This window comes from Balaenoptera borealis, assembly GCF_965194805.1.
Source record: "Balaenoptera borealis genome assembly, chromosome: 1".
Classification (NCBI taxonomy): Eukaryota; Metazoa; Chordata; class Mammalia; order Artiodactyla; family Balaenopteridae; genus Balaenoptera; species Balaenoptera borealis.
The window spans coordinates 147,129,163-147,146,458 of record NC_138860.1 but is presented as its reverse complement, the minus strand read 5'-3'; the positions used below and the strand labels follow the sequence as shown (position 1 = coordinate 147,146,458).

At 37.9% G+C, this 17,296-nt stretch overlaps 1 long non-coding RNA gene across 1 annotated transcript; it reads left to right on the top strand.

The window, feature by feature from the left end:
• The first annotated feature begins 3,009 nt into the window (after positions 1-3,009).
• Positions 3,010-13,632, top strand: LOC309629519. Its single transcript, XR_014245107.1, has 2 exons — positions 3,010-4,790; positions 4,843-13,632. It is a non-coding gene; the product is annotated as an uncharacterized lncRNA (long non-coding RNA).
• The last annotated feature ends 3,664 nt before the right edge of the window (positions 13,633-17,296 follow it).

Below are 17,296 nucleotides of genomic sequence, written 5' to 3'. Positions count from 1 at the left end.
CAAGCAACTATATGCCAATAAAATGGACAGCCTGGTAGAAACGGACAAATTCTTAGAAAAGCACAATCTTCCGAGACTGAACCAGGAAGATATAGAAAATATAAACAGACCAATCACAAGCACTGAAATTGAGACTGTGATTAAAAATCTTCTAACAAATAAAAGCCCAGGACCAGATGGCTTCACAGGCGATTCTATCAAACATTTAGAGAAAAGCTAACACCCATCCTTCTCAAACTCTTCCAAAATATAGCAGAGACAGGAACACTCCTCAACTCATTCTACGAGGCCACCAAAACCAGACAAAGATGTCACAAAAAAAGAAAATTACAGGCCAATATCACTGATGAACATATATGCAAAAATCCTCAACAAAATACTAACAAACAGAATCCAACAGCACATTAAAGGACCATAACATGATCAAGTGGGATTTATCCCAGGAATGCAAGGATTCTTCAATATACACAAATCAATCAATGTGATAAACCATATTAACAGTTTGAACAAGAAAAACCATATGATCATCTCAATAGATGCAGAAAAAGCTTTCAACAAAATTCAACACCTATTTATGATAAAATCCCACCAGAAAGTAGGCATAGAGGGAACTTACCTCAACATAATAAAGGCCATATATGACAAACCCACAGCCAACATCATTCTCAATGGTGAAAAACTGAAACCATTTCCATTAAGATCAGGAACAAGACAAGGTTGTCCAATCTCACCAGTATTATTCAACAGAGTTCTGGAAGTTTTAGACACAGCAATCAGAGAAGAAAAAGAAATAAAAGGAATCCAAATTGGAAAAGAAGAAGTAAAGCTGTGACTGTATTCAGATGACATGGTACTACACATAGAGAATCCTAAAGATGCTACCAGAAAACTCTAGAGCTAATCAACGAATTTGGTAGAGTAGTAGGATACAAAATTAAGGCACAGAAATCTCTTGCATTCCTATACACTAATGATGAAAAATCTGAAAGGGAAATCAAGGAAGCACTCCCATTTACCACTGCAACAAAAAGAATAAAATACCTAGGAATAAACCTACCTAAGGAGACAAAAGACCTGTATGCAGAAAACAATAAGACACTGATGAAAGAAATTAAAGATGATACAAACAGATGGAGAGATATACCATGTTCTTGGATTGGAAGAATCAACATTGTGAAAATGACTATACTCCAAAGCAATCTACAGATTCAATGCAATCCCTATCAAACTACCAATGGGATTTTTCACAGAACTAGAACAAAAAAATTCACAATTTGCATGGAAACACAAAAGACCCCGAATAGCCAAAGCGATCTTGAGAAAGAAAAACAGAGCTGGAGGAATCAGTCTCCTGGACTTCAGACTATACTACAAAGGTACAGTAATAAAGACAGTATGGTACTGGTACAAAAACAGAAATATAGATCAATGGAACACGATAGAAAGCACAGAGATAAACCCACACATATATGGTCACCTTATTTTTGATAAAGGAGGCAAGAATATACAATGGAGAAAAGACAGCCTCTTCAATAAGTGGTGCTGGGAAACCTGGACAGCTACATGTAAAAGAATGAAATTAGAACACTCCCTAACACCATACATAAAAATAAACTCAAAATGTATTAAAGACCTAAAGGTAAAGCCAGACACTATAAAACTCTCAGAGGAAAACATAGGAAGAACACTCTATGACATAAATCACAGCAAGATCCTTTTTGACCCACCTCCTAGAGAAATGGGAATAAAAACAAAAACAAACAAATGGGACCTAATGAAACTTAAAAGCTTTTGCACAGCAAAGGAAACCATAAACAAGATGAAAAGACAACCCTCAGAATGGGAGAAAATATTTGCAAATGAACAAACTGACAGAGGATTAACCTCCAAAATTTACAAGAAGCTCATGCAACTCAATATCAAATAACCAAAAAACTCAATCCTAAAATGGGCAGAAGACCTAAATAGACATTTCTCCAAAGAGTATATACGGATTGCCAACAAACACATGAAAGAATGCTCAACATCACTAATCATTAGAGAAATGCAAATCAAAACTACAAAACTACAACTACTACAAAAACTACCTCACCCCAGTCAGAATGGCCATCATCAAAAAATCTATAAAAAATAAATGCTGGAGAGGGTGTGGAGAAAAGGGAACCCTCTTACACTCTTGGTGGGAATGTAAATTGATACAGCCACTATGGAGAACAGTATGGAGGTTCCATAAAGAACTAAAAATAGAACTACCATATGACCCAGCAATCCCACTACTGGGCATATACCCTGAGAAAACCATAATTCAAAAAGAGTCATGTACCACAATGTTCAGGGCACCTCTATTTAAAATAGCCAGGACGTGGAAGCAACCTAAGTGTCCATTGACAGATGAATGGATAAAGAAGATGTGGCACATATATACAATGGAATATTACTCAGCCATAAAAAGAAACGAAATTGTGTTATTTGTAGTGAGGTGGATGGACCTAGAGACTGTCATACAGAGTGAAGTAAGTCAGCAAGAGAAAAACAAATACCATATGCTAACACATATATATGGAATCTAAAAAAAAAAAGGTTCTGAAGAACCTAGAGGCAGGACAGGCATCAAAACGCAGATGTTGAGAATGGACTTGAGGACAAGGGGAAGTGGAAGTGTAAGCTGAGACGAAGTGAGAGAGTGGTATGTACTTATATATACTACCAAATATAAAATAGATAGCTAGTGGGTAGCAGCCGCATAGCACAGGGAGATCAGCTCGGTGCTTTGTGACCACCTAGAGGAGTGGTATAGGGAGGGTGGGAGAGAGATGCAGAGGGAGGAGATATGGGGATATATGTATATGTATAGCTGATTCACTTTGTTATAAAGCATAAACTAACACACCATTGTAAAGCAATTATACTCTAATAAAGATGTTAAAAAAAAAAAAGGTACATCCTACTGATGCAGTCCTGTGGGTGGGAGGGTGCATAATCTGTAGATCCTGGATCACAGACTCAAACTATTTCTTGAATCTCAGTGGCATTCTAACACCTGCCTTGACTCAAGGATCAAGACTATGCCATCTCCATGTTTTTGTGCTCACTGGAGGAAAAAGCTAATGAACTAAGGCATGCTCAGTAGGTGCCTTGACTACCTACAAATCCATTTGCATCCGAGATAGCAAAGACAATCAAATTCTGAATTTCTACTTTGAAGAATTCATCCCCCAATAGTAAATTTGATCTTTAAAAGTAATTATTCCAGTATTACAGGTGAGCACTAATAAAATACATTTGATAATAATAAGTCAAGCCATTTTTTGGCCATCCAGAGCCAAAAGTTATTGTGGTAGGAGGATACTACGTGAGATTTGAAATGGATAAGCAGAATTGCCCCTTGCTAGGAATTATATGTCTGGGGCAAGACATATAATTGCCTGAGCTTTATTTTTGTCATCTGTAGGGTGGGTGGGACCACTGCATTGCTGCTCATAGAGTTTTGTAATCTCCTAAAAATGGGGGTCAGAATCACCATCATCTTTCCTCACACAGTTGTTTTGTGAATCCTTAAAATTTTAAATGTAATATTGGTAGCTCATGGGCCATTTCAATTGAGGTGGCATAAGTAGTTAGAGAAGGCTTAGGCGTTTGTTTGAAAGAGCAAAGGCCTTAGGTTCAAGCAGGTTTTAATCCTGATTTCAGAATCTTAAACTGTGTGTCTTTAGACAGGTACCTAATTTCTCTAGTCTCATTTCTATCACATATTATAAAAATACTAATTTTGCAAGATTATGAAATTTAAAAAGTAGTCAGTGTATGTTTATGGAACTGTCTTTCCTGATCAACTCCTCTTTCTGATCAATATCTCTTTTCAACCTAATAAAGAAATCTAGGGAGTATGTTTTCAGCAATTTTTATGAAAGACATTTATTAGGCTGTAGAAAACAATGTTAACATTTTTACCCACTTTTTGGGACATGGTGTTCTATGATTTTTTTTTATGGGTAGGCTTGTTTTCCTTCATCTTTTTTTCCTCTGCTACACTCGAAGTCAGCCCAAATATGGTAAAAGTAAATCATTCAGATTTGGTTAATACATGTTGTTATAGGTTTAGATACCTCTCAGTCCCCTTGCTCATCTCTGAGACAGAGAGGGAATTAGCCAGACCTTCATTAGAATCATTGCTTTGTACATTGAACCCTTGAGTACCACGTAATATGATCTCTATTTTCCTTACCTTTCAGAGCTCTGGCTCCAGAGAAACCACAGCTCTGTTGGTTTTTGTGCAACAGACCACAATGATGTTTTTTAACTTTGCTTAATTTTCCTTCCATCTGTTTTTTTCTCCAAAAGGCACTTGTTGCTTCTCCATCTCCCATCACTGAATGCCAAGCTTGGTAGGTTTGTTTCTTTCCTTCTTCATTCGGGCCAAAATGCCTCCTCTGCTTGTAGCTTTGACCTGTCTTGTGGACTCATCTTCCTGGACTCTAGGCCATGATTCTCTTGGGATTGCTGAAGTTTTCTAATTTCATTTATGGTCATGTGGTGGTTTCCCAAATGATGAAAACTTATTTTTAAAATCAGCTTTGAAAATGTTCCATCTTGAGGTAAATTTCATAAAATGCTGTAAGAACTGAGATTTCAGTTGCCTAATCTTTCTCTTTTATGCTACATAGCCAGTGATCTACCCAAAGCACAAGAGGCTATATTAGAACCTGTTCAGAATAATTCCTTTAAAGGAAGCAACTTTAATTGCTACAAGCTCTCTGGGCACCATGATCTTGAATACAAATATGGGTTGGGTCAATATTGAGAGAAATTCCAATGTGTGGATATCTCAGTTAATAGAAGTAGCGTGGTATAGTTCAGTGATCTCCCGACCATGGCACATTTGATGCCAGTAGCATAAAAATTGCTTAAGGTGGTTCACAGCAGTAAATAACATTGAAGCACACAGTGAGAAAATCATTTCATTTTCTGTTCTCTGTAATAATTATCAGAGACCATATCTCAGTATGTAACTGGTCTTGAACACCTTTCTGGAATTCCCTAATCCCTCTTTTTAACTCAGAGAGAGAAAAGGCATCAAACTCAGAACCTCAACAGAAAACAACAGCATATAGCTAGAATTTAGTAATGTTACTTAGTTTGTACTTAATTGTAGTTTGTATGGTTGCCTTTTGCCTTTTATGATTGCCTTTGTGCTGCACTGATTTTCTATTCATAATAGTAATATAAAGTGTCCTTATAAAACATATTTATGTGAGTAAAAAATATGAGCCAATTCAAAGTAAAATACGTAAAAAATACGAGTATAAGTGGTACACATGTATAGTAAAGATATTGAAAGTGACACACAAATGACTGAAGTTAGGAAAATGTCATTACGGTTGAATGAATGTGAATTTTGGCACACAACCAGAGACCTGATTTTAATCCTACCTCTCCTGCTTGTTACCCATATTTGTAATATGGTAGTATTTGTAAATAATTTACTCATTTACTTGGAGCCTGTGTTTCCTCACCTTTAAAACAGGGGGAAAGATCTACTCTATAAGATTATTTAAAAATAAAATATGATAATATATATAATATGTGCCCAGCCTAGTACCTGATACAGAGTAGAAACTCAATAACTGGAATCTTTCTTTTCCCTTTTATTATTGCTTTACACTTTTAATTTTAAAAAAATAAAGTATTGACTAAGGATAATAGAACTATGTACACTTTCCTAGACAGTTAATATATATTTTAGTGAGTTACAAAAATATGTTGCTGTCATTGCAACATGGACCTACTGTTGACTGCTAATTACAACTCAAAAAGCGTAGGAAAAATTCTTAAGCAAGAGTCGCTGAGGAAAAGTCTGTGTCAAGTTTCCCATTTGAGTCATGTGACCCACCTCCACTTTTAAGTGCTTCCTTCTGCAACACCTCCCTTTACATCCAAAAGGTGCCTCTGGAGCACTTCCTGTCTCAGAGTGGCACAGTCAGTCACCCAGATCTGCAAACCAGAAAGCTGAGGGACAGGGTTGACCCCCACCCTTCTCTCTCTCTCTTTCTCTCCCTCTCTCTCTCTCTGTCTCTCCACCTCTCTCTCCCTCTCTCCACCTGTTTCTACCTCTCTCCCTCCCTCCATCTTCTACAATCCTAGGCACATTCCATCATCAAGTTCTGTCTCATTAACCTTCTAAATACCCTTCACACTGATTCTATATCCACCACTTTCTCCTTAATCTATGTCTTGCCCATGGCAGTAACTTCCTAGAAGAGCTACCATATTCCAATCTCTCCACCTCATTCTACCTTTCCCCCTCTAGGTTCTCCCAATCCCTCAAATGTTATATAAGATATGTCCCCTGCCTTCTCAAGTCTTATCACAAACCACCTTCCCCTATTTCACTATCATCCATCCTTTATATACATTATGCTTCCTCTTGGCAAGCTCTATGTCCTTCCCTTCTCTCTGCCCTAGTTCTCATTTAGCTACTATTCATCAGATCGATGGTTCCTTCCTCTGGATAATCTTTCTTGATCTTTGTCCAAAACCTTCAATTAGACCAAGGTTCTTGGTTATACATTTTCTTTCCTTCATAACATTTATCTGTGGTTAAACTTTAAAAAATTATTTGTTACTTTTCTCCCTACTATACATAGTCCATGAGAGAATGACTACGCCTGGCTTTGCTCAGCCTTTGGTCCACAGTACCTAATACAGTGACTGACACATAGTAAGTATTCAGTAAATATTTGTTGAATGAATGAATCAATTACTTGACCTCACCAAACTGGAATTTTTGTTTGTTGTTTTCATATTTTTAAAAAATTTTATTGTAATAAAATGCACATAACATAAAATTTACCATTAGTAACATTTAGTATATTGCACAGTTGTGCAACTATCACCACTATCTAGTTCCAGAATATTTTCATCACCTCAAAAGGAAACCCCATACCCATTAAGCAGTCACTCCCTATTCCCCCTATCCCCAGACCATGGCAACCACTAATCTTCTTTCTGTCTCTATGAATTTGCTGACACTGGATATTTCATATAATTGGGATCATCACCACATTGTTTTGCAGATGTCAATGGGAGTGTCTATCTCCCAATCTAGATTTACGTTTATCATTTCATAACCTATCAAGTAGCATGATGCCTTGCATGTAGAAGATATGGAATAAATGCTTCCTGAAATGAGTGTTTTTTTCTTTTCTAACTTATCATACCAAATATATACACAAAATATATTTTTAGTTCTGAAAGTAAAGATTTTGCTGTATTTTCCTAGGAGGAAATTGAACTGAAGAAATATAGTACATTTAATGCTTTAGTTTTTATTATTGTATTGTATACCCAATTTACTTCCAAAAATACTTTTGAAACCAAAAGACAATATGATTCTGGGAAATTTAATAAGATATTAAAACAGAAATAGAGTATCAAAAACTATTAAGGCAAAAGGGGAAACAAATCTATTAACCATTTATGCCAATAGATAATTACCACAATTAAGGACATCACTGAGCTTTCTGCAAATGAATGTAAGAATAAAATATATTATTATATGATCTTGAAAAGAATCATATCTATTTTAAACAGTGATAATTTCCTTTAATGATTCCAAAAGAAATATGCAATTTATTTTTTCATTCCTAAATATTTATAAGTTATGAACTTGGGTTAGCAACGACTTTGCAGAATGGATTTAAAGGTAAATAGTTTTTAGCCCTACTTTCTAGGGGTTAAAGTTAGTATCTCTTTCATAAGGACATTCATGATGAGGTATCCACTAGTGCTAAAAAGAAAATTTCAAGCTTAAGAGTCCATGCACGAACCTGGTGGATCTATTTACTTACTCAGATACCAAATCTGTATTCTATAAGCTTGTCAGACAAGCCACAATTCAAAGTAATTCCAGAGTAGCAAGATTGCTAAGCTGAGCAATTTTGAAAATACCCACTTTCAATCACAGCAGTGGGCATAGTTTGGAAATGGATTTCTACGAAGGCTGGTTTGAACTGCGGGTCAAGCAGAGTGACCTGTGATCATTTATATATAGGCAAAATGATCATTTGTCATTATTTTGCATCACCTGGCAAAGACTGAGTCCAAAATAGTACACCTGTTAGACATTATATTTTGATCAAAAATCAGATCACATACACTGGTGCTTGATTGGAAAATTTACCCATGAGTCTGCAAAAATGGAGTACAGTTAAAGCTATTTTCTGTATTTGCAAAACACAGACCTTCCTTTTCTGTAGCTTGGCAGAATGCAAACTTAATGGAAGGTTCTCGTGGGAAACTTTCAGATTTGTTAAGCATTTGATGTTAACTAAAAGCACTCTGAGTCAATTGAGAGGAGCCGTAACTGACCAAATTAGAGTTTCTGGTGTACTTAGGAACAATTGCAAGGTTATTTTAGGGAAGCTGGTCTGTAAGGTTTCCTGATTTCTTTTGTCAGCACATCACCCCAGCCTTAGGGTTGGATTAAATTAAGGCCCTCCACGCATGCTCCCCCTCCCATCCTGAGAATGATGGTAAAGGTCATAGCCACTAAAGCCACAGGGACCTCAATGACATCCTATTTTAGTGTTAGAATTCCAAGAAGGCTTTTGTTAAAATAAACATCAAGCGCTTTTAAATAAACTAAACTGATTATTAGCTGACATGCTTTTTTTTCCCTCTTGAGAATGATCCATTGAAATCCAAGTCAAATGCATCCATACATTCAACAAGTATTTACTGAGCAGACCCACTAAGTGGCAGGTACTTTATTTTGGACTAGCAATTCAATGATAAAGACTGACAAGGTCAGGACATTTAAGGAACTTACATCCTAGATGAGTCATGCATTCACTTAGTCATTGAAAATACATTCACTGAGTATCTACTATGTTCTAGACACTGCTCAACCCATTAGAAAATATCACTGAACAAACTAGAATAAGCCTGCATTCCAGTAGGAAGGGTCAGATAATAAGTAATAAATATAATTAATAATTAAATATAGTATGATGGAAGATGATAAGTGCTATGGAATCAAGAAAAAAATGGCAATCAGGAGAACAATATTAAATAAGGTGCTCAAGGTTGGGTTTACTGAGGAGGTGCTATTTGAACAAAGACTTAAAGGAGTTGGGGGAGTGGGCCATGCTGACAAGGAGCAAAGAGTATTCCAGGCAGTGGGAACTGCCAGTGGAAAGGCTCTATGACAGAGGCAAGCCTGGTACATTTGAGGAACTGCAAAAGAGACCAGGGTGAGTGGAGTGGAGTGAACAAGGTGGAAAGTGGTAGGAAATGAGATTAGAAAATAAGCAGAGCCAGGTAGGAAACTGAAGGGGTAAGTGGTAGTTCATACAAAGCCTTGTAAACCATCGAAAGGACTTGAGCTTTTATTCTTCGTGAAATGCAAATCAGAGGAGGGTTTGATCTGATTTGTATTTTTCAAGGATAAGTCTAGCTTCTATGTTGGGAGTATACTTTAGGGACTATCAAGGATCAAAGCACAGAGAACTATTAGGAAGCTACTAGAGGAATCTTGGCTAGGGGCCAGGATGGTTTAGACCAGAATGGTAGCATTGAAGATGGTGGGAAATAATCAAGTTCTGGAAATATTTTAAAGGTAGAGCCAACAGATTTCCTGATGGGTTGAATGTGAGATGGGAAATAAAGACACATGCCTTCATTCATCCAACTACTCTTTCATTCCTTCACTCACCTATTAATTTACTCAGCAAGAAGTAGCTGAACCCTTTTGTGGCAGGCACTGACAGTATGGAGGTAATGTACTGTCTCAGCTCTCAAGATGTTCACAGTCTAATGGAGAAGACAGGCTTAAAAACAAAATGTGCTACAATAGATATATGGAACCAAAGAGAGAATGATCACTTCTGCTCAGAAAAATCAGGAATTTAGGCACAAAGGAAGAGAATTTGAGTTAGGTCTTAAAGGAGGAGTGGGCATTTGTCAGCTGGTTAAAGCTGGGGAAAGCATCCCAGGCAGAGCGAACTACAGACAAAGAGGCAGGAGACAGTTTCACAAATGTGAAAAACCAAAAGTACTTTGGAGTGGCTGGTACACAGGGTACAAAGGTGAGGATGTAGAACAAAAAGGCTGGAGAGAGACATGGTATCCAATTTTAGATGAACTTAGACATCAGGCTAAACATGGTGGCCACTTTCCTTTTGGTGATGAGAAGTCATAGTAGAGGTTTAAGTAATGGAGTGGCATGGCCAGATTTGTGTTTTAGGAAAATCACTAATTCAATAGGACAAATGTATTGGAAATGTTTATAGAAAGTTATTAACAGCATAGAAGGGCTTAGTAATTTTGTGAGAACCAGTTTGGAAAAAATACAGAATCATAAAACTTTTTAACTCTGTGTATTAGTCAGAGTTCTCTAGAGTAATAGAACCTATTGGTTCTATTACACACACACACACACACACACACACACACACGTATATATGTAATATATGCATATACATATCTCTTTGTATATCTCTTTATAGATGATATATTTTTATATATCTTTATATTATATATACACATATACATATCTATAAGTGGTTCATGCTATTATGAGGCTATGAAGTCCCATGATCTATCATTTACAAGCTAGAGATTCAGAGAATCGGTGGCGTAAGTTGTAGTCTAAGTCTGAAGGCCTGAGAACCATCATCACCAATAATATAAGTTCCAGTACAAAGGCGAAAGAAGACTGATGTCCCAGCTCTGCAATTAGGCAGAGAGAGAGAATTCTCCCTTTCTCTTTCAGTTCTATTCAGGTCCTCAAAGGATTGGATGATGCCCACCCACATTGGAGAGGGCAACCTGTTTTACTTAGTCTACCTATTCAAATGCTAATCTCATTGGAAGCACACCTATAGACACATTCAGAAATAATGTTTGACCAAATATGTGGGCACCCTGTCGCCCAGTAAGGTTGATACATAACATTAACTATAACACCCCATCACTAAGATACATATCAATTAGCAATAAAAGCAAATTATTTCATCCTGAAATATAAAGCTGCCTTCCCTCAAAAAACTGGAAATGTCCACTTTAATCCTAACAATGAGCCATTTTTTGACATTTATAACATGAAAGGCTCTGTTGTAAGTTGACTTTGTAAGACACAACAGTAATGTGTTGCTCCCCTCCAAAGGCATGCAAATATAAAAACAGGTTCTGGAAGCTGACAGGTCTGGACATAAGTCCCAGAGTTTTTTCTTATGAGTTCAGTGTTACTCCAAGTATGGTTTCCAATCAACTTGGAATAAAATGCACATAGGAGTCCCAGTTGAAACTTACTAAATCGGAATCTTTGCATGCAGAGCCCCAGAAACATTATTTATCAACACTCCATTCATGGTTATACACAGTAGAATAGCTATGCAACCTCAGGTGGTTTATTTCTCTGGCCTCAGTTTCCTCATCTACCTAATGAGTATGACACTACTGTGTATCTCACAGGTTGTAGAGAGGAGAAAATGAGACAACTTTTTGCAAGATTTAGCACAATTCCTAGAATTTACTGGGCAGTTGATAAATAATCTATAATCAAGTAACTAAAATACAAAGTTGAATATTGTTAGTATTGTAATGGTGCAACAGCAACAACAAAAAATATAATTATAGAACTGATGAGACAGAGTTCAGTTTGGAAATGAGGAGAGCTTGAAGAGGTGTCATAGAAGGTTCCAATCTTGGTTTATGTTCCTTATGCCTGCAACATCCTTCCTCACTTTCTGTACTGATGAATAACTTCTAATCTGACACCAAACCCATTCTGATCAATATGGCCAAATAAGAAGATATGGCGCTCACCTCTTCCCATGAACACAGGAAAAATACATCCACATGTGGAACAATTCTCACTGTAAACCAACTGGAATCTGGCAAAAGGACTCCTAGAAAACAAAGGTGGTAAGAAAGATACACACATGATCAGGTAGGAAGGGAAGAAAAGTAATTGGGTCAGGACTTTGGCCCCTGAGAGGAGACTCAGAGGAAAAGGGAGATTATACAGGCAGACATCTGCCCTGGGGAGTGAGCAGGTTGAGCCACAGACTGGGCATTCCACTCCTGGGGTCTTATGCAGAGGAGACAAGCTCTCTTGACTAGCTGGAGAACAGCTCCAACAAAGAGAAGGGCTGTAAGAAGCCTGGAGGAATGATTGCATGCTTGTTTGCTCCCAAGGCAGGGTGGAGAGAGGTCTGCTCCCATGATTGCCTCACTGTGCACCCTAATTGGATCTGAGTGAAAGCTCTGGCCTCACTCACTCCACAGCATAGTGAGGCACTAGATCTGGGGCTGCCAGGATCTGGGAAAAGAACTGAACTTGGGATGCAGCAATGACCCAGTCCTGGGGTGGAGCTTGGATGGGACAGCGGTGGCCAATGTTGGCACTCACTCAAGCAGTGCCTTAGAAGCCACCCAGGTCTCTGACAGCAGCCACTCTACCACAACTAAATTTCCAACACATGCCGAGAGTCCATGCAGGCCACCACCAGCCCAGCAGAGCAGCCCCACAACAGGGCTGGGGCAGTGGAGGCAGGGGGAAGTGATCAGCAAAGGTCCCAATGTGGGGAGAGGGGGGAAAAAACACTTAAAGAAAACACAGCCAGCTGTAGCCAGACCCTCAGGGTTTCTGCTCTAGCAATTTGGGAACAGACGCTACCCATGACAGGGTGGTGACAGCCACTGAGCAGAGAGGAAGTCCTGCCTCACACTCAGTGCCAGCTCTAGCACCTCCATCTCCAGTCCCAATCCCTACCAAGGTGATAGCTGCCAGCAAACCCTGAGGAAAGACATGAATAGAGTCCACATCAAATCCAGGTCTCCCACCAAAGGCATTGGGTACACGCTGTCTGCATAGGGATGCTCCCACATGAGAACACTCCTTTAAGATCACTGTAGGTAAGTGTTTCACCTAAATTCATAGAATCAGAGAAAGTTAAGTAAAATTAAAAGGCAGAGGAACTACTCTCAACTGAAAGAGCAAGAGAAAAATCACTGAAAAAATAATAAAACAGAAATAAATAATTTATGAGATGAAAAATTCAAAACATTAGTAATAAAAATGTTAACTTAATTAGGGAAAAGAATTGATCTAAACATGGATTATTTCAAAAGGGAACTAGAAAATATAGAAAAAGACCCAATCAGAATTGAACAATTCAATAGTTGAAATAAAAACCACACTAGAAGGAATGGATAACAGACTAAGTGATACAGAAAAACACATAAGTGATCTGGAATATAGAATAATGGAAATCACCCAATTAGAACAGGCAGAAAGAAAAAAAATTTAATGAAAGCAATTTAATAAATCTGTATGATAACATTAAACATTCTAATATTGACATTATAGGGGTTTCAGAAAGAGAAGAGAGAGAGAGGGGATCAAAAATGTATTTGAGGAAATTATGGCTGAAAACTTCCTAAACCTGAAGAAGGAAACACATATCCAGCTACAGGAAGCACAGAAGGTCCCAAACAAGATGAGCCCAAACAGACTCACACCAAGACATAGAATAATTAAAATGGCAAAAGTTAAAAAGAGGTTTCACCCTCCCAGACTATACTACAAAACTACAGTAATCAAAACAGCATGATACCGGCACAAAAACAAAGATCAATGGAACAGAATAGAGAGCACTGAAATAAACCCACACAATTGACCCTATGTCTTTTCTCCAGTGTATATTCTTACCTCCTTTGTCATAGATTAATTGACCAGTCTCTTCAGCAAGTGGTGTTGGGAAAACTAAACTGCTACGTGTAAAACAATGAGATTAGAAAATTTTCTCACATCATATATAAAAATACATTCAAAATGGATTAAAGACCTAAATGTAAGACCTGAAACCATAAAACCCCTAGGAAAGAACAGAGGCAGAACACACTTTTACATAAATCCTAGCAATATTTTCTTGGATCTATCTCCTAAGGTAAAAGAAATAAAAGCAAAAATAAACAAATGGGATCTAATTAAACTTAAAAACTTTTGCACATCAAAGGAAACCATCAACAAAATGAAAAGACAATCTATGGAATGGGCAAAAATATTTGCAAATGATATGACCAATAAGGGGTTAATATCTAAAATATATAAACAACTCAATATCAAAAAAACAACCCAAACAAAAAATGGTCAGAAGACATTTTTCCAAAGAAGACATACTGACAGACAACAGACACATGCAAAGAGGCTTAACATTGCTAATTATTGGAGAAATGCAAATCGAAACCACCATGAGATATCACCTCACACCTGTCAAAATGGCTATCATCAAAAAGTCTGGAAGTAACAAATGTTGGAGAGGATGCAGATATAAGGGAACCCTTGTACACTACTGGTGAGAATGTAAATTGGTTCAAGCAACAATGGAAACCAGTATAGAGTGTCCTCAAAAAACTAAAAATCTATGATTTCTGTTAGAAGGGGGTGAACTCACTTTAGGATAGAAATATCCTATAATCTATCAATTCCACTCCTGGGTATATATCCAGAAAAAAACCAAAAATACTAATTCAAAAAGATTTGTGCATCCCAATGTTCATAGCAACACTATTTACAATAGCCAAGATTAGGAAGCAACTCAAGTGCCCATCAACTTACCAATGGATAAAGAAGAAGTGTGGTATATATATAAAACACTATATATATATATATATATATATATAATGGAATATTACTCAGCCATAAAAAAAGAATGAAATTCTGCCATTTGTACCAATGTGGATGGACCTAGTTAACGTTATGCTTAGTGAAATAAGTCAGACAAAAACAGATACTGTATGATATCACTTATATGTACAATCTAAAATATAATACTAACGAATATATATGAAAAACAGAAAAACAATCACAGATATCGGAAACAAACTAGTGGTTACCAAGTGGGAGAGGGAAGAGGGGAGGGGAGAATTAGGGGTATAGGATTAAGGGGACGGCAGGACAAGATGGCAAGAGTAGAAGGAAGTGAGTTCACCCCTTCTAACAGAAACACCAAAATCACAACTAACTGTTGAACAACCACCGACAATAAAATGCTGGAACCTACCAAAAAAGATAACCTACATCCAAAGACAAAGAAGAAGCCATAACAAGATGGTAGGAGGGGCACAATTCCAATGAAATCAAATCCCATACACACTTGGTAGGGGATCCACAAACTGGAAAACAACAATTATACCACAGAAGTTTTCCCAGAGGAGTGAAAGTCCTGAGCCCCACATCAGGCTCCCCAGCCTGGGGGTCTGGCAATGGGAGGAGGACCCCTAGAGAATCTGGCTTTGAAAGCCAGCAGGGTTTGATTGCAGGAATTCTGTAGGACTAGGGGAAACAGAAACTCCACTCTTAGAGGGCACACACAGGGTCTTGTGCACAGCAGGGAAAGAAAGTGGTGACCTCATAAGAGACTGGGCCAGACCTACCTGCTAGGGGTATAGGATTAAGAGATATAAACTACTACATATACAATAGATAAGCAACAAACATATTGTATAACACAGGGAATTATAGTCATTATCTTGTAGTAACTTTTAATGAATTATAATCTGTATAAATACTGAATCACTATGTTGTACATCTGAAACTAATATAATATTGTAAATCAACTATACTTCAATTAAAAAGCAAACAAACAAAAAAACAAACTCAGATACTTTCCTCCAGCAACACTTTCGTCTAGGCTGAGCAAGTGGCGACCTCTCCTGAGCCACCACAGCACCCTGACGTTGCATTACTCTGTGCTATGGATGGGATGGGGGTGGTCAGGATGGCACTTCATGGCCATGTGGACATGCCCTGCCCATATTTGTCACTCCTCTTAGACTGTGAGCTTCTTGAGAAAAGGAACTGATCTTCTATCTTCATTTTACATCCTCAGGGCCTCTCATACTATTTGATGCAAGCCTGGGTACTCCTTAAATATCTGTTGACCTGAACTGAGGTCAAACTTCATCGTGGGCCTGATGATTACTTAGGGATCTGAAATAAAGAGATGGGGGATAGGATACTCCATATAGGCTATGGCAATGAACAAAGGCATGACAGAGGAATAGGGATGTGTGTGTGTGGAGGAAATACAGCAAAAAGATGATGTCTGATAGTGTGTGGTCAGGGTACAGCATGTGTAACTGAATGGGCTATGAGATAAAGGTTGGCAGGAGTGTTGGTTAAGAAGTTATACTCTATATACAATGATCATCTGTTGGTGGGTTGGATAAAGGGGTGGCATGATCAACGCTGTGTTTTGAGAAAAATCTGGAGGATTGGAGTGAGAGTGGAAGTAGGGAGATGCATTTCAGAAAAACTGCTCAAGCAGAAATCAAACACCTGTTAAAGCTCAACATCACTAATCATTAGAGAAATGCAAATCAAAACTACAAAACTACAGCTACTACAAAAACTACCTCACACCAGTCAGAATGGCCATCATCAAAAAACCTACAAAAAATAAATGCTGGAGAGGGTGTGGAGAAAAGGGAACCCTCTTGCATTGTTGGTGGGAATGCAAACTGATACAGCCACTATGGAGAACAGTAGGGAGGTTCCTTAAAAAACTAAAAATAGAACTACCATACCACCCAGCAATCCCACTACTGGGCATATACCCTGAGAAAACCATAATTCGAAAAGAGTCATGTACCACAGTGTTCATTGCAGCTCTATTCACAGTAGCCAGGACGTGGAAGCAACCTAAGTGTCCATCGACAGATGAATGGAAAAAGAAGATGTGGCACATATATACAATGGAATATTACTCAACCATAAAAAGAAATGAAATTGCGTTATTTGTAGTGAGGTGGATGGACCTAGAGACTGTCATATAGAGTGAAGTAAGTCAGCAAGAGAAAAACAAATATCGTATGCTAACACATATATATGGAATCTTAAAAAAAAAAAAAAAAGGTTCTGAAGAACCTAGGGGCAGGACAGGAATAAAGACGCAGATGTAGAGAATGGACTTGAGGACACGGGGAGAGGGAAGTGTAAGCTGGGATGAAGTGAGAGAGCGGCATTGACATATATACACTACCAAATGTAAAAATGTAAAATAGATAGCTAGTGGGAAGCAGCCGCATAGCAGAGGGAGATCAGCTTGGTGCTTTGTGACCACCTAGAGGAGTGGGTGGGATACGGAGGTTGGGAGGGAGACTCAAGAGGGAGGAGATATGGGGATATGTGTACACGTATGGCTGATTCACTTTGTAATGCAGCTGAAGCTAGCACACCATTGTGAAGCAATTATATTTCAATAAAGATGTTAAAAAAAAAAAGTTTGTC